The sequence below is a fragment of the Scardinius erythrophthalmus genome (genome assembly GCF_964197995.2).
Source record: "Scardinius erythrophthalmus genome assembly, chromosome: 1".
NCBI lineage: Eukaryota > Metazoa > Chordata > Actinopteri > Cypriniformes > Leuciscidae > Scardinius > Scardinius erythrophthalmus.
In genome coordinates, this window is record NC_138221.1 from 21,931,579 (window position 1) to 21,957,299 (window position 25,721).

General features: G+C 39.3%; 1 protein-coding gene and 1 pseudogene across 2 annotated transcripts in view; one reads left to right on the top strand and one right to left on the bottom strand.

Moving 5' to 3' along the window:
* Positions 1–25,721, top strand: part of LOC308697009 (uncharacterized protein) — a gene marked incomplete at its 3' end in the record, with an annotated part of 215,586 nt that overhangs the window by 101,161 nt on the left and 88,704 nt on the right. The gene's annotated exons all lie outside the window — the stretch shown is intronic.
* The window catches only part of LOC308687116 (nucleotide-binding oligomerization domain-containing protein 1-like), a 74,769-nt pseudogene that overhangs the window by 17,543 nt on the left and 31,505 nt on the right, over positions 1–25,721 (bottom strand). Inside the window, exon 6 of the transcript XR_014032238.1 lies at positions 10,792–11,214. The product of XR_014032238.1 is annotated as a nucleotide-binding oligomerization domain-containing protein 1-like (transcript). The remainder of the gene's footprint in view (positions 1–10,791; positions 11,215–25,721) is intronic.

Sequence of the window (25,721 nt, forward strand, 5' to 3'; positions counted from 1 at the left end):
TACTACTCCAACATAATTGGAGTTAGCAATGGGAATTCCAGGTCCCTTTTTTTGGTGGTAAAAAATATTCTGCAACCACCTGATTCTTTGCCATCTGATATGTATTCCACTGACTTATGTGATCGCTTTTTGACTTTTTTTGCATCTAAGGTTGAAAATGTACATCAGCAATTACGTACTGGTACTCTTCACAATGACTCCTGTCAGTCTATCACTCACACACCTCCCCACTCTGTTTTCTCTAACTTTACACTACCAACTACTTCAGAGATAGTGGGTCTGATAGGTAAATCTAAATCTTCGACTTGTCAGTTAGATCCTCTACCAACTCCTTTAGTGAAAGCTTGTTTACCAGCCCTGTCGCCATTGATTACTAAAATTGTTCATGCTTCACTTGTTTCTGGTTCGGTACCTCCATATCTTAAATCTGCTATTATTACTCCCATACTTAAGAAACCAGGGGGTGATCCATCTAATTTTGATAATTTTCGTCCAATTTCAAATTTACCATTTATCTCTAAGGTAGTGGAAAAGTGTATAGCAATTCAAATTCATGAACATCTTTCCAATAATAACTTGTATGAACAATTTCAATCTGGCTTTCGTCCCCACATAGCACTGAGACTGCTCTTGTCAGAATAACCAATGATCTACTGTTAGCAGCTGACTCTGGGCTGTTAACCATACTTGTCCTTCTAGACTTGAGCGCTGCCTTTGATACTGTCTCACATGAGATACTTCTTGACAGGTTAGCTTCTATTGGTATTACTGGCACTGCTCTGTCTTGGTTTAGGTCATATCTATCTGGACGCAGTCAGCGTATTCAATTAAAGGGTTTTCGATCAAGAACATCTTCAGTCACTACTGGTGTTCCCCAGGGTTCTGTCTTGGGCCCACTTCTTTTCATTATTTATATGCTCCCTCTTGGTTGTATTTTGAGGAAATATGGTGTTAATTTCCACAGTTATGCGGATGACACCCAACTTTACCTGTCTGCCAAACCTACTGGTTCTTTTCCACCACCATCTTTGTCCAACTGCTTAGCTGAAATTAAAGATTGGCTTTCAGCTAACTTCTTGAAGGTAAATGGCAACAAAACTGAGGCTTTGCTTGTTGGCACTAGATCTGTTTTGTCTAAATCTAATTGTCTTTCTTTGTACATTGACAATACTGCAATCTGTCCTTCTTCACAGGTTAAAAGTTTGGGTGTCATCATGGATAGCACACTATCCTTTGAAGCTCAAATCAATAATATCACGCGGATTGCATACTTCCATTTGTGTAATATATACCGCCTCCGTTCTCATTCACGCACTAGTCACTTCACGTATAGACTACTGTACTGCTCTTCTCACAGGTGTTCCAAATTGCTACATAAGCTTTAATTGGTTCAGAATTTTGCAGCTCGTGTTCTATCTAGAACACCTTCTACTAAGCACATTTCTCCAGTTCTTCAGCAATTGCCCTGGCTTCCAGTAAAGTATAGAGTTGAATTCAAGATCTTGCTACTTACTTATAAGGCACTTCATAATCTTGCACCCCAATACCTTACACAACTTCTCCATGTTTACACTCCTTCACGTATTCTCAGATCTTCATCTTCAACTTCTTTTGTGGTACCTCGGATTCGACTTACTACCATGGGTGCCAGATCTTTCAGTTATGCTGCCCCCCACCTATGGAACTCTCTTCCCCTTGATGTTCGCAATAGGGATTGCTTGATGACTTTTAAAACGCGTCTTAAGACATATCTTTTTATACAAGCTTTTTTATAACATGTTGTATTGAGTCTTTTTAATGCACTTTATCTGTATATGCGGCTTGTTTGTTGTGTGTATTGTCTTATGCAGTGACCTGTATATTGCTTGTGAGGTGACCTTGGGTGTTATGATAAGGCGCCATTAAATAAAATGTATTTTATATATATATATATATATATATATATATATAAAAAAATCCAGAAATCACAATATATGATTTTTTAACTATTTATTTGTATGATACAGCTGCAAATAAGTATTTGAACACCTGTCTATCAGCTAGAATTCTGACCCTCAAAGACCTGTTAGTCTGCCTTTAAAATGTCCACCTCCACTCCATTTATTATCCTAAATTAGATGCACCTGTTTGAGGTCATTAGCTGCATAAAGACACCTGTCCACCCCATACAATCAGTAAGAATCCAACTACTAACATGGCCAAGACCAAAGAGCTGTCCAAAGATACTAGAGACAAAATTGTACACCTCCACAAGGCTGGAAAGGGCTACGGGGAAATTGCCAAGCAGCTTGGTGAAAAAAGGTCCACTGTTGGAGCAATCATTAGAAAATGGAAGAAGCTAAACATGACTGTCAATCTCCCTCGGACTGGGGCTCCATGCAAGATCTCACCTCGTTTTCACCAGGTTTGTTTTCACACATTGCATGAGGGATTTTGGCCCACTCCTCCACACAGATCTTCTCTAGATCAATCAGGTTTCTGGGCTGTCGCTGAGAAAGACGGAGTTTGAGCTCCCTCCAAAGATTCTCTATTGGGTTTAGGTCTGGAGACTGGCTAGGCCACGCCAGAACCTTGATATGCTTCTTACAGAGCCACTCCTTGGTTATCCTGGCTGTGTGCTTCGGGTCATTGTCATGTTGGAAGACCCAGCCTCGACCCATCTTCAATGCTCTAACTGAGGGAAGGAGGTTGTTCCCCAAAATCTCGCAATACATGGCCCCGGTCATCCTCTCCTTAATACAGTGCAGTCGCCCTGTCCCATGTGCAGAAAAACACCCCCAAAGCATGATGCTACCACCCCCATGCTTCAGAGTAGGGATGGTGTTCTTGGGATGGTACACATCATTCTTCTTCCTCCAAACACGTTTAGTGGAATTATGACCAAAAAGTTCTATTTTGGTCTCATCTGACCACATGACTTTCTCTCATGACTCCTCTGGATCATCCAAATGATCATTGGCAAACTTAAGACGGCCTTGACATGTGCTGGTTTAAGCAGGGGAACCTTCCGTGCCATGCATGATTTCAAACTAGGGATGGGCGATATATCGCACAATATTGTTATGCGCATCTCGTCAGTAAAGCCGGTTCCCTTGATTAGTAGTAAATCGCTTTCACCTGCTTTCAGATGGAGCGGCATTTACTACAAAGAGCCGTAGTTAACTGACAAGCTGAGCCATATCGCATTAATATCGCGGACGTATCGCCAGCGATATTTAATGCGATATGGCTCAGCTTGTCAGTTAACTACGGCTCTTTGTTCACAGCAAAAACTCCAGTGTTAAATTAACACTCCTGGGAGTGTATGAGTCCACACTCAAGAGTGTTTAAGTTAATGAGAGAATTAAGTGATTAATTTAGTGATGATTGAACATTATTGAAGACACCAGATGATAACAAACAGAATCACTGAAGGAGAAAATCTCAAATTGTAAGTTACCGTTATGACGATCAATGGTTGCTTTAGTTGGGCTCTAGACCCTTAAATGTTTACTTTAGATTTTTGTTTGGCTGTTATATCTGAAATATAATTGCCAGTTGAACAAAGAAAAACGTGATCTGATGGTGTTGGTTATATTATGACAATCATCATATGAACTTGATCACTGAACTCCTTAAAATTCTTCTTTCTGACTTCGGGTTATGTTGATAGTTACAGCATAACTGTGAATCTGCATACTTGCCCAAAATTTTTAATATAATATAAAGGATTTCTTAAAAGTTGATTAAAAAAATCATTCTTTTAGGCACACACAGATTTCAAGATTCAGTCTATGCATCTCAACAATGGTGAGGAGCAGAATATTCAATTAGGAAAAGTAAATTACATAGACAATTCAGATCATAATTTATTCATACCGCAATGCATGATGGGAGCCATTAATGAGTTGTGATTGGTGGCAGCCACTGCAACATGCTTTATTATTGTCACCATTGTTGAGATTCACAGGCTGATTATTGATGTCTGTGTTTTAAATGAATTTATCTGAATGCCTTTTGATTAGAACAATGTTTATTAATATTTTGAATTGTAAGTAAAGTACTAATACTCATATGCTGTAGATTAGAATCACAAAGCTGCTGTTAACAAGTTAAACCACTCTATCTCAATAAGTTTCCTTTTCAGATCACAGCATGATTATGTCAAAACATAACCAACACTATAAGATAACATTTTACTTTGTTCATTTAACTGTTATAAATCAATAACAGCAGACAAACAACAGTAAATATAAATATATATAATGGTCTAGAGCCCAACTAAAGCAAACACCCATCACCTTAATGGTAACTTACAATTTGTGATTTTCTTCTTCCGTGATTCTGCTTGTTAACATCAGTGTCTTCAATAATGCTCAATCATCCCTAAATTAATCACTTAATTATCTCATCAGCCCTAAATACCGCTCCATCTGAAAGCAGGTGATACTACTACAGATTTACAGATACTACAGATACTACAGATTTACTACTAATCAAGGGAACCGGCTTTACTGATGAGACGCGCATAACATGTGATGCGATATATCGCCCATCCCTATTTCAAACCATGACGTCTTAGTGTATTACCAACAGTAACCTTGGAAACGGTGGTCCCAGCTCTTTTCAGGTCCTTGACCAGCTCCTCCCGTGTAGTTCTGGGCTGATTTCTCACCTTTCTTAGGATCATTGAGACCCCACGAGGTGAGATCTTTCATGGAGCCCCACTCCGAGGGAGATTGACAGTCATGTTTAGCTTCTTCCATTTTCTAATGATTGCTCCAACAGTGGACCTTTTTTCACCAAGCTGCTTGGCAATTTCCCCGTAGCCCTTTCCAGCCTTGTGGACGTGTACAATTTTGTCTCTAGTGTCTTTGGACAGCTCTTTGGTCTTGGCCATGTTAGTAGTAAAAATCTACTTCCTGCTCAGCTACTGTTCGGACGCTCTTGCTTACTGCTCCGTGCTTTGCTCTATCGCTTTTACATTTGATCTCCTATTTTTTTTTTATATTTTATTTCCTTTATTTTATTTCCTTTTATCAACTAATCTTAACTTCAGCAAATCAGCACAGTGCTCATACGACAAAGTTTGGATTACTACAAAAACTGAGAATTCTTTTACCCGACCAGCTTACATTCCGGGAAAGGAAAACACAACTGCCTACAAGGATAAGAGAAAATGCCTCTTCTGGAATCTACTTGCTGCACTAACTGCCACAGACTTTTACAAAGGATTGCAGTTCTTGAAACAAAGTTACTATACGGGACCACCAAACCAGACAAAGCACACAACAGAGCTTCGTCATGGACACCCTCAGCATACCGGTGAGTCCCATGAAACTAGTGCTCCTCGACAGGTAGAGAAACAAGCCGATCGACTTACTAATCGATGGCACAAACAGGGAGCGAGACCCAAAGGCACTCGAGACATCAGATTGTCACGAGCAACACATATTGCCGCAGTAGCCTCCTCTACCCCAGATACAGCTCTGACAAGGATTGCAAACACTGGTCTCCTACCACCGCCTATACATCTTGAGAACAGATTTGAAGTGCTAATGAATGTAAATGAGGAATCCCCAAATGTGATGAATGTGATAAAACACAGACTGAATGGGCCAGTAGCTAACACTGATGCTAACTGGCGCTCAAGGTCGAGCAGACAGCGGCACTCAGCTCAGAGCACAGCCGAGCCCAGGACTCTGATAGTGGGGGACTCCATAATCAGAAACATTAGCAGCAGGGATACAACTACATGCTGCCTTCCACAAGCAACAACTTCTGATGTAAACAGGGAACTTCAGAACATTCTGATGAAACATAAGACTGCAAATCGACTCATCATTCATGTGGGGAAGAATGATATTCATAAAGAGCAGTCAGAACTCCTTAAGAAGGATTTCAATGAACTTTTTGAAACACTTAAAAGACTGAAAGTCCAAACATTCATCAGTGGACCACTCCCAGCAAGAGGAACAAACAGGTTTTCATGGTTACTTGGGCTTAATACATGGCTGCAAAAAACCTGCAATATAAAAGCAGTGAACTTCATTGACAATTTCAATCTTTTCTGGAGTCAGAGACAACTGTTTCATCGGGATGGCCATCACCCAAACAAACTTGGTTCAAGAGTGTTAAAGGACAATATCTACTTCTCCCTCAATCATCCTTCTGCAGTGTGTGCCAATCCACTCAATCTGAATGGCACACACACACCTGGACACAGTATGAATGACCACAGGACTTCACTTCAGCAGCAAAATGGACATGATAACACCACTCCGCCACAACAACCTGTGCTCACGGACACAATCTCAGCTGAGCCCTGCCCACAGAGCTCACCACAGACAGACATATCAGAACTGCTTGAAGATTCACCACCCAAGGACGACTTCCTGGAAAACAGCCAGGGAAGCCAGGACAGCATATCACAACCTCCGATAACACCAGAGCAACAGCCCCTTTCACCAGACACTCTCTCCCTCTCCCCAGCAACTCCACTCCTGTGCTTCTCACAGAAAATGGAAGAACTGGTGTATGCTGGAACCAGACTATCCCACTCTTTTGCAGCAAGCCCCCAGATACCAACCAAAAAACGACAGGCACCATTACCACCCGCACCAAAGCCTGCGGGCCCAGCTCGCCCTCCCCCTCCTGTGAGAGCTCTTCGGCCTCTGCCACAACGCCAGGGCCCACACCCTCCTCCATCTGCTCGAGGTGAACCAAAAACAACTGATACCGGCACTCAGTGATATGTGTCGGGTCCCCGTTTTGATAACAGTAACTTTCTCAAATGTTTACAAAACAAACGGGAACCCAGTGTGCCTGTATCTTTCTCTATTGCTGTTTTATTACAAGATAGATAGTCTAAGGCCTTCAATAGCCGTACAGCAAACCTAACTAATCTGTGAAGTGAAGTACTTTATTGTCATTGTAAGAAACAATGAAATTGCATTTGCGACATCCCCACGGCGCATTTAAAAGGAAAAAGTAAATTTCATTTAAAATAAAAACAACACAAGTAGTTAACAATGCAATTGATAAATAAATGCATGATAAAATAGAATAGTTAATAAATATATTAGTAAGCTTAACAATAATAAATACAATATAAAAGCTAAGAAACTGTCTCATAATAAACATTTCAAATGTATTCATGATATTTGTTAATTGGCATGTCCATAATAAATACAATGGTACTAATAGTAATATTATTGCATACCTATATAGCAGCAAGAATTGTTATTGCACTCAGAAATGTCATATTATCAACAGTTGCTAAATATTGTCCAACATGGTAGTATCACAGTTCAACAGTGTTATTGCTGTCGGAAAAAAACTGTTTTTTAGTCTGTTTGTATGGAGGCGGGTTGACCGAAAACGCCTGCTCGATGGAAGAAGCTGGAACAGGCTATGACAAGGGTGTGTGATGTCCTTAATAATGGTGTTAGCCCTTCTCAAACAGCGAGTGTTGTGAAGGTGATCCAGTGATGGCAGATCAATGCCTACAATCTTCTGTGCTGTTTTAACAACCTGCTGCAGGGTTTTTTTGTCAGCTTTAGTACAGCTGCTATACCAGGCTGTCATACAATTTGTTAGTATGCTCTCTATAGTACATCTATAGAAATTGACCAGCAGCTTCTGCGGAAGGTTAGCTCTCCTTAGCCTCCTCAGAACCCATACACAAAAGAAATATATTTTCAGGATATATTTTGGAATATATGCAAATATTTGAAATTGGCCCAATAAATATATTTCATACTTATATTTCATATATTTTTGTTATATTTCAGAATATATTTCAATGTATTTTTTTCTGTATGGGTCCCCAAATGTGTCAAAAATATATGTGGCATATATTCCAAATACAATGAAATATATTCTGAAATATAACAAAAATATATGAAATATAAGTATGAAATATATTTATTGGGCCAATTTCAAATATTTGCATATATTCCAAAATATATCCTGAAAATATATTTCAAATATAATTCTTTTGTGTATGGGAAAAAAGAGGCGTTGTTGGGCTTTCCTTGTTATGCCTGCAGTGTTCTCACCCCATGTGAAATCCTCAGTGATGGTAACTCCTAGAAACTTGTGGCTAGGGACTCTCTCCACAACATCATCTTTGATGGTTATTGGGTTGTGGATGATTTTTTTGGTGGTCCTAAAATCCACAATAATTTCTTTGGTCTTTTTGATGTTCAGGACTAAGTTGTTAATGTCACACCATGCTTCCAGATTCCGAATCTCGTCCCTGTAGGCATCTTCGTTGTTATTTGATATAAGTCCAATAACAGTTGTATCATCTGCGAATTTGACCAGAACGTTCGACTCATGGGTAGTTTTACAATCGTGGGTGAAAAGTACATAGAAGAGGGGGCTTAGCACACATCCTTGTGGCACACCAGTACTCACGGTTAGAGTAGATGATGTATGATTATCCAACCGCACTGACTGGGGGCGGTTGTTAAGGAAGTTCAATAACCAGCGACATATAGAGGGAGTTAGTCCTAATGCATGTAGTTTGTTGGTCAGCTGGCTCGGTACAACAGTGTTAAAAGCCGAGCTGTAGTCGACGAAAAGCATCCTGATGTATGTGTTGGGCTTTTCCAGATGTGTCAGGGCAGTATGCAAAGCTACGCAGATAGCATCCTCTGTCGATCTATTTGCCCGATAGGCAAACTGATATTGGTCTAGGTCAGCTGGTACTGAGTCTTTAATGTGTGTGATTACTAATCGCTCAAAACATTTTGCAATAACAGGAGTGAGAGCAATCGGTCGATAGTCATTGGGGCATGTTATCATAGTTCTTTTTGGAACAGGCACAATAGTTGTAGATTTCAAACACGTGGGGACCACACACAAGGAGAGGGAGAGGTTGAAAATGTTTGTAAACACCTCTGCCAATTGGTCAGCGCAGGCTTGTTGTTACGGTTGTGTGTGTGGAAGGAGGCGAGGATGACAGAGCACTTCAATCCAGGAGTTTATTTTACAAAAAGAATCCAGAACACAGGGAAAACACGGGTAGAACTCACACATGACATCAACGTAATATCAACGTGACATAAACAATGCATAAACGAGAACCGACACTGAAGACTGAAACACACAGGGCTTAAATACACAGGAGAACAGATTAGGGAAACAAGACACAGCTGACGAGACTAACGAGGAATCAATTACACAGACCGGGGAAAACAGGACTAGACCAAAATACACAGAAGACAGGGGGAAACGGAACACCGAAACTGAAACAAAAACAGAACTCAGGAACACAGAACTGTAACACTTGTAGCACACGTCCATGCACACCATCTGCTTTCCTTGTGTTGATGTTTTTTAGTGCCCGCCGTACTTCAACAGTATTTAGAACCAGGTGCTGTGAGTCTTCTGGCAGGTGAACAGGCAGTTCATTATTTTGGTTATCAAACCGAGCAAAGAAACTATTTAGTTCTTCTGCTAGGTTAGCATTATTGTTGAATGACATCTGTTGTGTGTCATTTTTCTTTTTATAGTTTGTAATTGATCGAATGCCTTGCCACATTCTCCGTGGATTAGAATTATTGCTAAAATCCTCTTCAATCCTCTGTTTTTTACTTCAATTTTGCAGACCTGATGCCTCTCTTGAGATTAGCTCTGGCAACTCTGTAAGCAGAGATATCTCCTGATTTGAAAGCTATATCCCTTGCTCTGAGCAACTGTTTTACTACATTGTCCATCCATGGTTTCTCGTTTGGGTATACTCTAATCTTTTTATTTACCGTGACGTTATCTACGCAATAACTAATATATGATAGTACAGATGAAGTAAATGTCTCTAAATCGGATTGATGGGAAAATATGTTCCACTCTGTATTTTCAAAACAGTCCTGGAGTTGGTTCATGGCAACTGCAGGCCAAGTTTTAATAATCCTGCTAGTTGGTTTAGCACTGTTGACAAGTGCTTTGTATGCAGGTAAGAGATACAAGGAGATATGGTCTGATTGTCCGAGGTGGGGTCGTTGTATGACCTTATAAGCATCCTTTATGTTTGTGTAAACATGATCTAGGATTTTTTCACCTCTAGTTTTACATTTTACATGTTGGTAAAAACTGGGCAGTACAGTCTTAAGATGTGCTTGATTAAAATCCCCAGCGATAATAAACACTCCATCGGGGTGATTATTCTGTTGTTTACTGATGATGTCATATAGCTGCTCCAATGCTAACTTAACATTAGCTTGAGGTGGTATATATACAGCAATAACAAACACAACTGTGTGTTCCCTGGGCAAGTAAAATGGTCGGCATCTTAAAAATAAATATTCTAAATTTGGAGAGCAAAACGTATTGATTATAGTTGAATTTGTACACCAGGAATCATTTACATAAACACAAAGTCCTCCTCCCGATTTCTTACCGGATTAATCTAGATTAAAAAAATTAATCTATGCCCACCTCTAATATATATATATATATATGTGTGTGTGTGTGTGTGTGAGTGTATATATATATATATATATATATATATATATATATATATATATATAACCCCTAAATATATATAAATATTTCCTTTTTGAGCTAATTTGGTACAAATGTTAGTTGCGGTTTCCTAGAACCAGTCGGTTTAATTTTCCTGACTATTTTCCAGCTTCTCTGTGACCCTTAGGATAACAGGTTTTTTTTTTTCAATCAATTTGACACATTTCTGCATCTAAAGGTAAAACAAAAAAACAATTTTTTTAATGATCCATAATAGTACACAAAGACCTACTCCAGTTTTTTTTAAACATGTTGAGCAAACGGCTCTACAATATCAGGTACCTCAGCTGTGAGATGTAGGACAGACACTGAAGGAAACTCTTCACTTCACTCTCTTCCTCTGAACATCCTCTCAGCTCTACTGGTTTCTTCTCTGTCTGGAGTTTCAGCACTTCCAGGAGGACGGAGGTCTTTCTCTGTGAGAGATCTATGATCCAGACATCAGGTGACTGGAAAACTGACTGTAATGCTGGAAGGAAACTCCTGCCTGTTTGAGTCTCATAGTTCTTCACATGTGAGCAAAGATCCAGCAGGAAATCACTCTGTTTAATTATGTTAGTCTCTTGATAAGGAAAAGATGTGTAGGTGCAGACTGATGATAACAGTTTCAGCATCTGCTCTCCTGTCTGTGTCTTAGTCTCTGCTGCTTTACTGAAGAGTCTCAGAAGAAATCTGTTTTGAACACTTTCATTCAGATTAGAGAATCTGTAACAAAATGGAAATGAGAAATGTGAATAAATAAAAATATCACATAACTTATTATAGCTATGATGCGACTTAATAATACAAATTAAAATAATGTGTTGTTTGTTTAATGTTTTCAGCTCACATTGTTGTAAACACTTTAAAAAAGCACATTAAATTAGTCATTAAATACTGACAGAGTAATTAACAATTTGCATTTACATTATATTTAATCATGTACCCCTCCTTGAACTGCCACCTTACCGTGGTGGAGGGGTTTGAGTACCCGAACGACCCTTGGAGCTATGTTGTCTGGGGCTATATGCCCCTGGTAGGGTCTCCCAAGGCAAACAGGTCCTAGGTGACGGTTCAGACTAAGAGCGGTTCAAAAACCCTTATGATGCCTATAAATTTGAGGACCGTGACGTCGCCCGGCATGGCGCAGCCGGGGTCCCACCCTGGAGCCAGGCCCGGAGTTGGGGCTCGTATGCGAGCGCCTGGTGGTCGGGCCTCCCCCCATGGGGTCCGGCCAGGTTCAGCCCGAAGGAGCGACGTGGGGCCACCCTTCCGTGGACCCAACACCTGAAGGAGGGACCGTAAGGGGCGTGGATCGGGCGGCAGTCAAAGGCGGTGGCCTCAACAACCCGATCCCTGGATCTAGCTCTAGGGACATGGAACGTCACCTCTCTGGCGGGGAAGGAGCCTGAGATTGTGCGTGAGGTTCAGAGATTCCGACTAGAGATAGTTGGGATCACTTCTACGCACGGCTTGGGCTCTGGAACCACATTCCTCGAGAGAGGATGGACTCTTCACCACTCTGGAGTTGCCCATGGTGAGAGGCGGCGGGCTGGTGTGGGTTTGCTTATAGCCCTCCAGCTCAGCCACCATGTGTTGAAGTTTACCCCGGTGAACGAGAGGGTCGCTTCCCTGCGCCTTCGGGTCGGGGATAGGTCTCTCACTGTCGTGTGCGCCTATGGGCCAAACGGCAGTGTAGAGTACCCGGCCTTCTTGGAGACTCTGGGAGGGGTGCTGGAAAGTGCTCAGACTGGGGACTACATCGTTCTACTGGGGGACTTCAACGCCCACGTGGGCAGCGACAGTGACACCTGGAGGGGCGTGATTGGGAGGAACGGCCCCCCTGATCTGAACCCGAGTGGTATTCTGTTATTGGACTTCTGTGCTAGTTACAGCTTGTCCATAATGAACACTATGTTCAAGCATCAGTGCACATGGCTCCAGGACACCCTAGGCCAGAGGTCGATGATCGACTTTGTGGTTTTTTCATCTGACCTCCGGCCGTATGTCTTGGACACTCGGGTTAAGAGAGGGGCGGAGCTGTCAACTGATCACCACCTGGTGGTGAGTTGGATCCGATGGCGGGGGAGAAAGCTGTACAGACTCGGCAGACCCAAACGTACTGTGAGGGTCTGTTGGGAACGTTTGGCCGAATCCCCGGTCAGAGAGATCTTCAACTTCCACCTCCGACAGAGCTTCAACCAGATCCCGAGGGAGTCTGGAGATATTGAGTCTGAGTGGACCATGGTCTCCACCTCAGTAGTACTTATAGGGGGGTATATGTCAAAATGATTAATGGCTTTGACCTTTGACCTTTTGACAGGTTGAACTTCCGGTGACCTTATGCTTGACGGGTTGAACTTCCTAAATGAGGTCATGGGATTAACCTTTTAATGACAATTGTACCCCGTATCGCCAGAACTCAATGGGGAGTCATTCTCCATCAGGTTTTGCGTCGCCATTTTTTCAACTTTTCAAAATTTTTCCAAACTTTTCGTTCCTGGAATGTTCCTGGAATCTCCTGAGTGAGTCCTTGCGGCACAATCGTGCCTTGTGCGTTAATGCTCGGAAGTTTGTGTTTTCAGGTCAGAAGCGTAGTTTGGGTCAGGTTCAGGCAAACAGGACTTTCAACTTTTGATCAATGAGATGATGCAGTAGCACAGCAGTCCGAGGCTAGTAGAGCTAGAGTAGAGCTAGAGCATGCGATGTCCTGAAATATTTATCAAGACAACAGCTCACCCCGCCCCGCTGAAGGGGGTGAATAGGGTGTCGTCATCAGGAAAGTCATAAATAACTAGGTCCTGCATAAACAACAAGTCCTACATGCCGCCAGAGAGAAGTTTATTATTTTCACTCAATCCAGTTACAAAATCTTATTAAACATTAAACGGGTGAATTGTACGCTGTAACACACATGTAGAAAGGTAGCTAATTTTACGCAGGCTTTAAGTTCATTTGAACACATATTAAGATGTTAAAGTTCATAGACCTTTAGCGCATTCAAATGTATTGAGGTAAAATTAAAACGTGATGTCAATATCGCATTCAGGGCTGTTTAATAACTTCAATAGTTATCAAGGACCAGCTGATTTAAGTTTTTCTTCAAACAATGAGACAAAAGTAGTTTTGTTTGTATGCACAGATTTTGAGGGTCGCTTATAGAAAGATGCGTCCTTGTCTTTGTGGTATTTTTAAAAACATAGAACCAGAGAACAGAGAACCGTGTGCGGCATTCTATATCCGCATAAAGGGTTAAAATATAAAATATACATTTTAGCACTATTTAAAACTAGAACGGTATAATAATATAATGTAAATATCTCGCGTGAGGATGATGGTTTAAACCATCATTTTATCAAATCAAGATACAAATCAAGCCAATTCATGTGAATACCGTTGTATATGAACAAAGAGAAGACCTAGATTTCACTAACATTACAGCTAACTGTAGGGAACAGAAATCTGGGGGAAAGTGTAAAGAAAACGCTATACAAAACATTACAATCACACCCGGCAATTCGATAAGTGTTACGCTAATGCTGTTAAAAATTGTTAAACAATTACAAAACAGGGTGTTTCAGAAGAAATGCAAAGATGTGCTTTTTACGAATGCCCGCTCGACACGTGACGTCACATCTCCGCGCTGCTTTTTTGGCGCGCTTTATGAAAGTTTGAATAGTTCAGTCACATACACCCGTACACAAGTGCAGCGATGGAGTGCGTGAACACGAGCAGTGTGAGAGGATTCCTGAGATCTTGCGATGATCTGACTGAGAAGATTCGCTGTTTAATACAGAAGAAACTCATCAAGAAGTACTTGAGCAGGTGATATTATGCGCTCACGATGCGATGCGTCAGTGTGTGGGAGTGACGCAGTGAACTATTTTATGTGTGGATTAAAGAATAGAATAAAACATAGGCATTTACTGAAGACATTTTTTTATATCATTGTAGAATGTATTTCTGAGCACCAGACGCTCTCTCTTACTAGCATATGGACACACAATCCCACGTATGCCAAACTATCTAAAATGGTGCCTTCGAAGGGCACTGAAGTTTTTAATGATTATCAACATATTTTTTGATAATAACTTTAAAAGAGTTCCAAATGACATGTTATTTTTGAGCCCCACACTTTTAAGCCTTTTTTTAAGCCAACTTTGTCTAGCCTTAATTTACTGAAGGCTATGGATGTTAGGTAAATATGTTTATTAAATTGTACACATTCATTATTAATCTTATGCCTAATATGATGAAAATGGCTGTTATGTGTTTCTTTCTCCTCTGACATATTTTATATAGGCCTATTTAAGTTCAAAATGGTGAAATTACACTGCAAAAACTCAAAATCTTGCCAAGTATATTTTTCTAATTTCTAGTCAAAATATCTCATCACACTTAATATAAGACAAAATCACCTAAAGACCAAGATTTAAGTGAGATAAAGGAGCTTGTTTTTAGACAGTGCATCTTGAATATCTTGTTAAGTGAATCTGTCTTGAAAATATCTTGTTTTGAGTCATATCTCAGATGAAACAAGCTTTTTTGACATGTCATAAGGTTTTTAAGCTGCTGTGTTATTTGTAAAAGATGAATCGTCTTGTTTCAAGAAATAGACTTGACTTGAATTGAGACAAGAAATCTGCTTTATTGAAAACTGCAGGTCAACATGCCCAACTCACAACAACTCACAATGCAGACAGTGAGTACGTATAATATTTACGCATTGACAGCAAAAAAACATAATTTATTTACGTATAAACAACTTTACCGACGTACAAATTTGTATGTATTCCTATTTAACTTATGCATATTAACCCATTTAAGCCCACCGGCAACTATAGTTGCCGCAGTGCATAGTTGTCATTTTCCTTTTGTAAGTATTTTTCTAGAGGTTGTCCATGTTCTATTTCTCAATGACATGCAAGCAAACAACCAAATAAAGGATTTCAAGGGAAAAAAAAAGATATTCACTTCCTCCCTGTCACATGAGGCTGTCAACTTCCTACCCCTACTTCCAGGAAGCATGGCGAAGGCAAACCCTCCCAAAGAAAGGTCATTTTCATGTTACTAATAAGTATTTTTTGTTGACATATATATATCTACATAATCATGAAGGTCTCTAGAATCATCCAAACAAAACAAATCTTACAAGAGATCTATAGTTTTTTGTATACTTAGTCAAAAGTCCAAGCGGCACCTATAGTTGCCGGTGGGCAAATGCCTTGTAAGTACATATATCATGGGAAAATGGGGTATACTGTGTTAATAGGTTAATAAATCAAGTTCATTGGTCTTGTTTAGTGCATAAACATAACTTAACCCTTTAAATGACATCTCTATATAGATATATTTTTTTCTTCACTCTATTTATTTGCATTTATTTATTTTCATTTAGCTTTTTGATACACAATGTCCTGTTATAGCTGCACTTTGTTCTGCACTATGTTCCACAACTTTAACCCTTGTGCGCTGTTCGTTTGTGGTTTACAGTCAGGCTATTTGGGGTCTGAGAGACCCCAGGCAACAAAATGTAATTTTGTAACAATATATTTATTTTAAACAAATGTAATTTTACTCAGTTTATTAATGTTTTTACTCTACAGGGTGGGCCATTTATATGGATACACCGTAATAACATGGGAATGGTTGGTAATATTAAAGTCCTGTTTGTGGCACATTAGTATATGTGAGGGGGCAAACTCCTCAAGATGGGTGGTGACCATGGTGGCCATTTAGAAGTCGGCCATCTTGGATACAACTTTTGTTTTTTCAATAGGAAGAGGGCCATGTGACACATCAAACTTATTGGTAATGTCACAAGAAAAACAATAGTGTGCTTGGTTTCAACGTAACTTTATTCGTTCATGAGTTATTTACAAGTTTCTGACCACTTATAAAATGTGTTCAATGTGCTGCCCATTGTGTTGGATTGTCAATGCAACCCTGTTCTCCCACTCTTCACACACTGATAGCAACACCGCAGGATAAATGCCAGCACAGGCATCCAGTATCCGTAGTTTCAGGTGCTGCAAATCTCGTATCTTCATACCATAGACAATTGCCTTCAGATGACCCCAAAGATAAAAGCCTAAGGGGGTCAGATCGGGAGACCTTGGGGGCCATTCAACTGGCCCACGACGACCAATCCACTTTCCAGGAAACTGTTCATCTAGGAATGCTCGGACCTGGCACCCATAATGTGGTGGTGCACCATCTTGCTGGAAAAACTCAGGGAACGTGCCAACTTCAGTGCATAAAGAGGGAAACACATCATCATGTAGCAATTTCAAATATCCAGTGGCCTTGAGGTTTCCATTGATGAAGAATGGACCCACTATCGTTGTACCCCATATTTTATAAGTGGTCAGAAACTTGTAAATAACTCATGAACGAATAAAGTTACGTTGAAACCAAGCACACCATTGTTTTTCTTGTGACATTACCAATAAGTTTGATGTGTCACATGGCCCTCTTCCTATTGAAAAAACAAAAGTTGTATCCAAGATGGCCGACTTCTAAATGGCCACCATGGTCACCACCCATCTTGAGGAGTTTGCCCCCTCACATATACTAATGTGCCACAAACAGGACTTTAATATCACCAACCATTCCCATGTTATTACGGTGTATCCATATAAATGGCCCACCCTGTACATTTGGACATTTTTACTCCACAAAATGTTTACAAAAAGAATAGAAAAATTCTCCAAAAAGAAAAAAAAAATCACTTTAACCCGTAGATGGCTGCAGAGCTCTAAAAGTACTATAAGTTTCAAACTAAAAGACATCTTTTCACAAGTTTTTCCAGTTAGATTCATATCAACATATAATGAAATCACAATTATAACAATAAAAGTTACTTTTTGTCAAAGTTTAGCAGTTTTTGTACTGAAAAAAAATCAGTTTTTCAGTAGTTACATTATGATTAGAATCAAACCTGATCAGGATGTTACAAAGAGAAAAGTTGGAGTTTTTAGAGTTTATCATTTATTTCAAACATCTGTTTTTCATATAATTCTACACATTTAAAGTGTGCCACTTTATTTCTGTCTATGTGTGTTCTGTGTTGTTTCTGATTTTGAGGATGAATTTTGTCCATTGATCAAATTCATTTGATTCTAATCATAATATAACATTACTGAAAAACAGATTTTTTTTTTCAGTACAAAAAGTGCCTAAACTTTGACAAAAAGTAACTTTTTATTATTATAATTGTGATTTCATAATATGTAGATATGAATACAACTGGAAAAACTTGTGAAAAGATCTCTTTCATTTAATCAAAAAGTAAATAGTGGTGCTCTGCAGCCATCTACTGGTTAAAGTGATAATTTGTTACTTTTAAAACAGCATTTTCCAAAAGATGGGCAAAAATCTTACACTAAACCATGTCAAATTATCCATGTTATCCCCATGAATGAAAGTTAGAAATGTGGGTCAAAAAGACCCTGAACAGCGCACAATGGTTAAGGCAAATGGATTTGTTGTTTGTTGTGTTTTCATATTCAAGAGATTATAAGCTAGATGTAGTTTTTTTGGGTCTGCATCAAATGTTCTTCGACTTTTATACATAATAAATTTGTTTATGAATAAAGATTGATCTGTTGAAAGCAGTTATTTTGAGATAAATGCCAAATGTTCTCCTCCTATTCATATTTTACATTGAGGGGGTGCATACAACATATTTGCCCAGCGGCAAATATAGTTGCCGCACATTCAAATATGATTTTCAAGAAAGAAAAAAAAAACCTGGGGAAAATAAATGCAGAACATGTTCACATAGGACACTATTAACAGGATTATATGCATGAAACCATTCAGAAAAATTTGGGCACAAATGGGTTAAAATCGTGGTTTTGACTATTGCATTCAAATGTCTTATCAATGAAATTTTCAGTCGCATTTATTGATAGTTTAACGTTACTCATAAATAATAACATTTAGCTCTGTTCGTGCCTTCTGCTGCAAACTTGTTTTGGAGGATTAGCCAACATGGTGTTAAACAAGAATACACTTTAAAACCTTAAAAATACCTTCTTTAATCGTTTAACCATTTTGATATATTCGGTTTATTTACCGTGAGACACAAAAGGAGTTTTCTCCTATAGACCCATAATACACTAAAACGCAACATAAATTCACAAAAGACATCAATTTTATTAGATTGGTGTAATCCAAATCTTTATAATCCATGTGTTGTTTGCAAGAAACAGATCCAAATTCAGCCCTTTATCCAGTGATCTTCATCATCTGGATAAAGCAGCGACCTAAACGTCATATCCCGGCATCCCGTGCTCGTGGTGAATTCAAATTCAAAAATTGCGCCCGAAGCGTTACGACATGTTTTACGGCAGTGATATCAAACGCTCATTGGCTCTCGCATGCTTCGTCACAGATTGCGACATGCCGTGTTTTGGTTGGTGTACTACATTTGAAATGGAGAAGCGCGTGCGCCTTCACAGAGTGAACAGCGAACCGAAACTGGATTAACATTTTCATGGATTACTAACTTAAATTCTGCTCTGTAATGTTACCTCATACAAAACTATTATATACTGCCAGAGAGGACTGCGACACATCGTCATGTGAACGACTTTTGGTACCGGTTTTGACATTTTCTCTCTAACTAAATTATTGTGATTAAACGTGTAAAAGTTATGTCTGTTGTTTTTCTTTATAATTAGTTATGTAGTTTTAAGAAATGTTTAGGTTTAGGGGTAGGGGTAGGATTAGTGGCTCAAACTATCTTTTAATGCTATATTGTTAATAAAACTGCACACATGTCCATTACGTTTTAATATTGTCTATAAAATGGGTATGTTTAGGTGTGGAAGGTTACGTCCGTGGATCACGGCTGAACGCGTCTTCTCCGCACTCATTTACAAACAAACATTTTTTTTTTCGCCTATCGTGCGTCTACTCTACACCCGTACCCGTAAAAAGACGGATTATATCCAAGACTTAAGCCATAAATTAGTATTAATACTGATAGCATCACTGGTAGCGTCGTTGCTAACTTAACTTACTGTCCATCTGAAATGGCGAATATATCAAATGTAAGTAGTTTACCTTTTGGTGCAGGTGAGGACACATTTGAGCTGCACGCGGTGCAGTCTGAGCTGGAAGCTGTTGAGAAACAGATCCACGACCTTTTAATAAGAAAAGCCGAGCTGATAGACCGGCGGTTAGCTCTTGAAACATCGCGCGCCGAGGCACACAAATCAGAGATTAACGTTACTAACCCGCTGACTCCGACCTCGTCTACTCCGTGCGTTCCTCAACATCGGTCCCGAACGTCGAGGTCGCGATCAGCCATGGTCTCGTTCACTCCGGCTCCAACATGCCATCACGAAGCCTGGATTTTTCCGCAGCGGAAGACGCGAGCCAGGTCTAGACCAAGAAAACTCTCTCCGACCCTCCCGGTTTTCGAGATATCCACACAAAAACGTTTCTCCCCTCTTCGCGAAACAGAACGCGATGCTGTGATCATCGGCGATTCCATCGTTCGACACGTACACGCTACGTTAAATAAAAGTAAGGTGCATAATCACTGCTTTCCTGGTGCTCGTGTTTCTGAAATCGCTGCTCACGTTCCCGAGATTCTGAACGAGCGCGTCGGAACTGTTGTCCTGCACGCGGGAGGGGCCGACATCAGGCTGCGCCAGACGGAGGTTCTGAAGAAAGACTTCAGGAATCTGATCGATACGGTACGCAGCACATCGCCTGATATAATGATTATTGTGTCAGGACCGCTTCCCACGTACCGACTAGGTCATGAAAAGTTTAGTAGATTATTCGCGCTAAATGAATGGTTAATGTCATGGTGTAATGAGCAGAAACTGCTCTTTGTAAATAATTGGAATCTGTTTTGGGAGCGTCCTAGGCTTTACCGTGCTGATGGCTTACACCCAAGCAGATTCGGATCGGATCTTCTGTCAGATAACATCTCCAAAATGTTAAATACCTTTTGACTAGTAACCAAAAGTCCAAATCATAGTCTCTGCTGCACCAATTTAACTGATATAAATAGTGTAGAACATTGCATAGAAACTGTGTCTATTCCTCGTTTAGTGAGATCAAATAATAAATCTACTGCAGGATCTAGAAAAAATCTAATTGTTATTAAACCAGAAAATGTTGCTATTGGTAATCAAAAACAATTTCTAAAGCTAGGTCTTCTAAACATTAGATCACTCACACCTAAGGCAGTTATTGTAAATGAAATAGTCACAGATAATAGCTTCGATGTACTTTGCCTTACTGAAACCTGGCTTAAACCAAATGATTATTTCGGTCTAAATGAGTCTACTCCATCAGGATACTCCTATAAGCACGAGCCCCGTCTGAATGGTCGTGGCGGCGGTGTTGCAACAATCTATAGAGATTTTCTCAATGTTACTCAGAAAACGGGTTATAAGTTTATTTCATTTGAAGTACTTGTACTAAATGTTACGCTCTTAGATGTTCGAAAAACATCCCTATTATCTCTAGCCTTGGCTACCGTATATAGACCGCCTGGGCCTTACGCTGATTTCCTAAAAGAGTTTGCAGATCTTCTCTCAGACCTATTAGTTAACTTCGATAAAGCATTAATTGTTGGAGACTTTAATATCCATGTAGATAATCAAAATGATGTGTTAGGGGCTGCGTTTACAGATTTATTAAACTCCTTTGGGGTCAAGCAAAACGTTACCGGACCAACTCATCGATTTAATCATACACTCGATTTAATTATATCACATGGAACCGATCCAACCGATATAGATATCATTCCACAAAGTGACGATGTCACTGACCATTACATGGTAACTTGCATATTACGTACTCCTGTAATATATCATGCTGCGCCGCGTTATCGATTAGGCAGAACAATCCTTCCATCCACCATAGATCATTTTTCAAATAGCTTATTGGATCTGTCTCAGCTGCTCAGTGAACCCAAACAAACAGATGAACTTGAGGAATTAACTAGCACTATGAGCACCATTCTCTCTGGATCATTGGATATTGTTGCGCCCATTAGATTAAAAAAGGTCAGAGAGAAAAGTAAAGCACCATGGTACAACAATACTACGCGTGTTCTAAAGAGAGAAACCCGTAATTTAGAGCGTAAATGGAAACAAACTAACTTAGAGGTCTTTAGAATCGCATGGAAAGACAGTATGTCACGTTATAAAAAGGCCCTAAAAGCGGCCAGGGCTGAGCATCTCCGCAAACTAATAGAAAACAACCATAACAATCCTAAGTTCTTATTTAACACCGTGGCGAGACTAACAAATAAACAGATGTCTCCTAAACAAAATATTCCATTACAGTTTAGTAGTAATGATTTCATGAAGTTCTTCACTGAGAAAATAGAAAACATCAGAACCACAATTGTAAACGTTCAATCCTCAATCGCGCCTTATAATTCAGCCTCAATTATCACCCCGCAAGAACAATTACAGTGCTTTACAACTATACAACAAAAAGAGTTAAATAAACTTTTTACTTCATCTAAAACAACAACATGTTTACTAGATCCTATACCAACTAAACTATTGAAAGAAGTGTTACCTGTAGTGCCAGAGCCTCTCCTCAATATTATTAACTCGTCTTTATCTTTAGGTTATGTTCCAAAAACATTTAAACTGGCAGTTATAAAACCTCTCATTAAGAAACCACAATTAGATCCGAATAATCTAGTAAATTATAGACCCATTTCAAATCTACCTTTTATGTCTAAAATACTAGAAAAAGTTGTGTCCGCTCAACTGGGCTCTTTCTTACAAGAAAATGACGTCTATGAAAAGTTTCAATCTGGGTTCAGGCCGCATCATAGCACTGAAACTGCGCTCGTTAAAATCACAAATGATTTACTTTTAGCTTCTGACCAAGGCTGTATCTCAATACTAGTTTTACTTGATCTTAGTGCTGCGTTCGATACTATAGATCATACAATACTCTTAGATCGATTACAAAATTATACTGGTGTTCAAGGACAAGCATTAAGCTGGTTTAGATCGTATTTATCTGACCGCTACCATTTTGTTTATTTAAATGGAGAAAAATCTATCATAACTCCAGTAAACTATGGAGTGCCGCAGGGATCTGTGTTAGGTCCTCTATTATTCTCAATATATATGCTGCCACTTGGAAATATTATAAGGAAACATGGAATTAGTTTCCATTGTTATGCTGATGACACTCAAATCTATATTTCATCAAGGCCGGATGAAAACGCTAAATTATCCAAATTGACAGAGTGTGTTAAAGATATAAAAGATTGGATGACGCGTAATTTTCTTTTATTAAATCCAGACAAGACAGAGGTACTACTTATCGGTTCAAAAAACCACCCACAAAACCTCTCGCAATACAACTTTAACAAAGTAGGATGTCCTGTTACTTCATCCTCTACAGTAAAAGACCTGGGTGTTATATTAGACCGCAACCTGTCTTTTGAAAATCATATTTCATATGTTACAAGAATAGCCTTTTTCCACCTTAGAAACATTGCTAAGCTACGTAATATGCTATCTGTTTCTGATGCAGAAAAGTTAGTTCATGCGTTCATGACCTCGAGACTAGATTACTGTAATGCGTTATTAGCCGGTTGTCCTGCATCCTCAATAAACAAGCTACAGTTAGTCCAAAATGTCGCCGCTAGAGTTCTAACTAGATCAAGAAAATATGATCATATAACACCGATTTTATCATCACTACATTGGTTACCTATAAAGTCCCGTATTAATTATAAGGTATTGCTACTGACTTATAAAGCCCTAAACGGCTTAGCTCCAGTCTATTTAACGGATCTTCTATCACCCTATAATCCATCGCGCTATTTAAGATCACTAAATTCGAGGCTTTTGGTCATACCTAGGATATCCAGATCCACCAAAGGAGGGAGAGCATTTTCACATTTAGCACCAAAACTCTGGAATAGTCTTCCGGATACTGTTCGTTGCTCAGACTCGCTCTCCCAGTTTAAAACTAGATTAAAGACGCATCTCTTCAGCCAGGCATTCATATAATACTTTTAATCTTACAGTTAAATCCGACCTCTAGTTTATAAACGCCAGAGGAGAACTGGCCCCCGACTGAGCCCGGGTTCTCCCAAGGTTTTTTTTCTCCATTAGGTCACCTGATGGAGTTTTTCGGTTCCTTGCCACTGTTGCCTTTGGCTTGCTCAGTTGGGGATATTTGGGGATATTTAATTTAATTAATCAATCAACGATACTATTGATCAGCATTACCAAACGTAGACGTTCCACTAGAAACAAACATTGATGTATTGTTCTAATTTATTGCTGTGAAGCTGCTTTGATACAGCCTGTGTTGTGAAAAGCGCTATATAAATAAACTTGACTTGACTTGACTTGGAAGTAGGGTTAAGGGATCTTACATTTATAATCTATAAAATGTTTTACTATGTTTTCATATTGCAGTTTCATAAATACTGTGAGCCAAAATGTTGAGAAAAATGAAGCTGTTTCCCTTTTATGCAGTCCTCTGAGACTTTTTGCTATTTAAATAAAAAAAAAAGGTTAAATGCAAGTCTGTTTTTCACTTTTTCTGTCTAGTAAACAGTAGTTAATGTCTTGAATCTAGTAAAATGTCTTGAATCTAGAACAGTATTACTTTTGCTGAGCTTATAATAAGGTAAATACACTTGAGATGATGACAGGATGGTAAATTATGGCTTATTATGGCAAAAGAGCACTGCCTAATACGAGTCAGGAATGCTAACTTCAAGACATTTTGTCTCAAAATGCCAGTTTCCAATCTTATTTCAAGTTGGTGGTGACTTAAATCTAGAACAGTGTAACAATTATAGAACTACAAATTAGTTAAATACACTTGAAACCAGAGGTGTGGACTCGAGTCATGTGACTTGGACTCGAGTCAGACTCGAGTCATGAATTTGATGACTTCAGACTCGACTCGACAAAATGTACAAAGACTTGCAACTCGACTTGGACTTTAACATCAATGACTCGTGACTTCACTTGGACTTGCGCCTTTTGACTCGAGAAGACTTGCTACTTCCCATGAAAACCGGGGGAAAAATGTTCACACGGCCTCGCCGCTCTCAGTGTATCTGCATCAATTCTGTGAAAAAAAGTGCACCAACTGTATGCATGCAGAGAGCGCGCGCGCTGCCTGCACGACATCCAATCACTGTAGTCCCACGTTGTTTTGATTCGACAGCAAAGACAACCACTGAAGTGCAACAAGCAACAACGCGCCAGTTGGCAAAATGATCCAAAAGATAGTTTCTTTTGGTTATAAAAATTACGAGGTAGTAAATAAAAAACGAGTTGCTATTTGCAAAACATGTGGGTCGAAGATTACAGACGGAGCTGCCACAACGTCCAACTTTGTTCGACATCTGAAGCTGCACAAAGAAAGGTAAGTTTTGAACGAATGCTAAGCACCTTATTGGATGTAACTTACGTAACTTACTATATCTGCTGCATATTTACTGTATCAACGAGACAGTAAACGCACGTCTCCCTTGCTGGTCATGCTAACAAAAATAGGGATTTTTAAACCCGGATTATGCATGAGTGTAACGTAAACACACTCAGATGGAAAACCTCACCAACATCATGTCAACGTCCGTTTTAAAGTACAATTTCTACCTTGCTGCTAGACAGATAAACACAAATGTATATCTCAGTCTCTCCAACACACATGAGACAAAAACAGGCCATCCAGTTTTACTCTTTCAATTATTCAGTTTCAGAGTTGCTGGTGTGCTGCCTCATTGAGGTCGTTTATGTAAGTTAATTTTGGTTAATCACAACTAAGCTGAACTGTATGGAAGCTTATGTGTAGCAATATTCTATTTGAAATGTAATATGCAAAATGGCAATGCATTTCTGTATTTAAATTAGAATTTTCCCATACATTTGTGCAATGTGTGGTGCAAAAGGAAAATTCAATTATATAATATACATTTGCCATTTCATACACTAGTTTGAATATGTAAATTGAATAATAATTTTAACCCTTTATAAGTTGCAAAAATAAAATGTATTACAGAAATTATTAGATATGTTTAACATGTTCAAGCAAAAACTGTAGCAAAATTGTAATTTAAATGTTATTTTTTTCTTAATTGAATTTACACTCACAGGTAAGACACTTGCGATTGCATTTCCATTAAGTGTCCCGCAATGAATGTAGCAAAATTCAATTGATTCAAATTCAAATTCAAAATGCAATTTGAAAATGCATTCTGA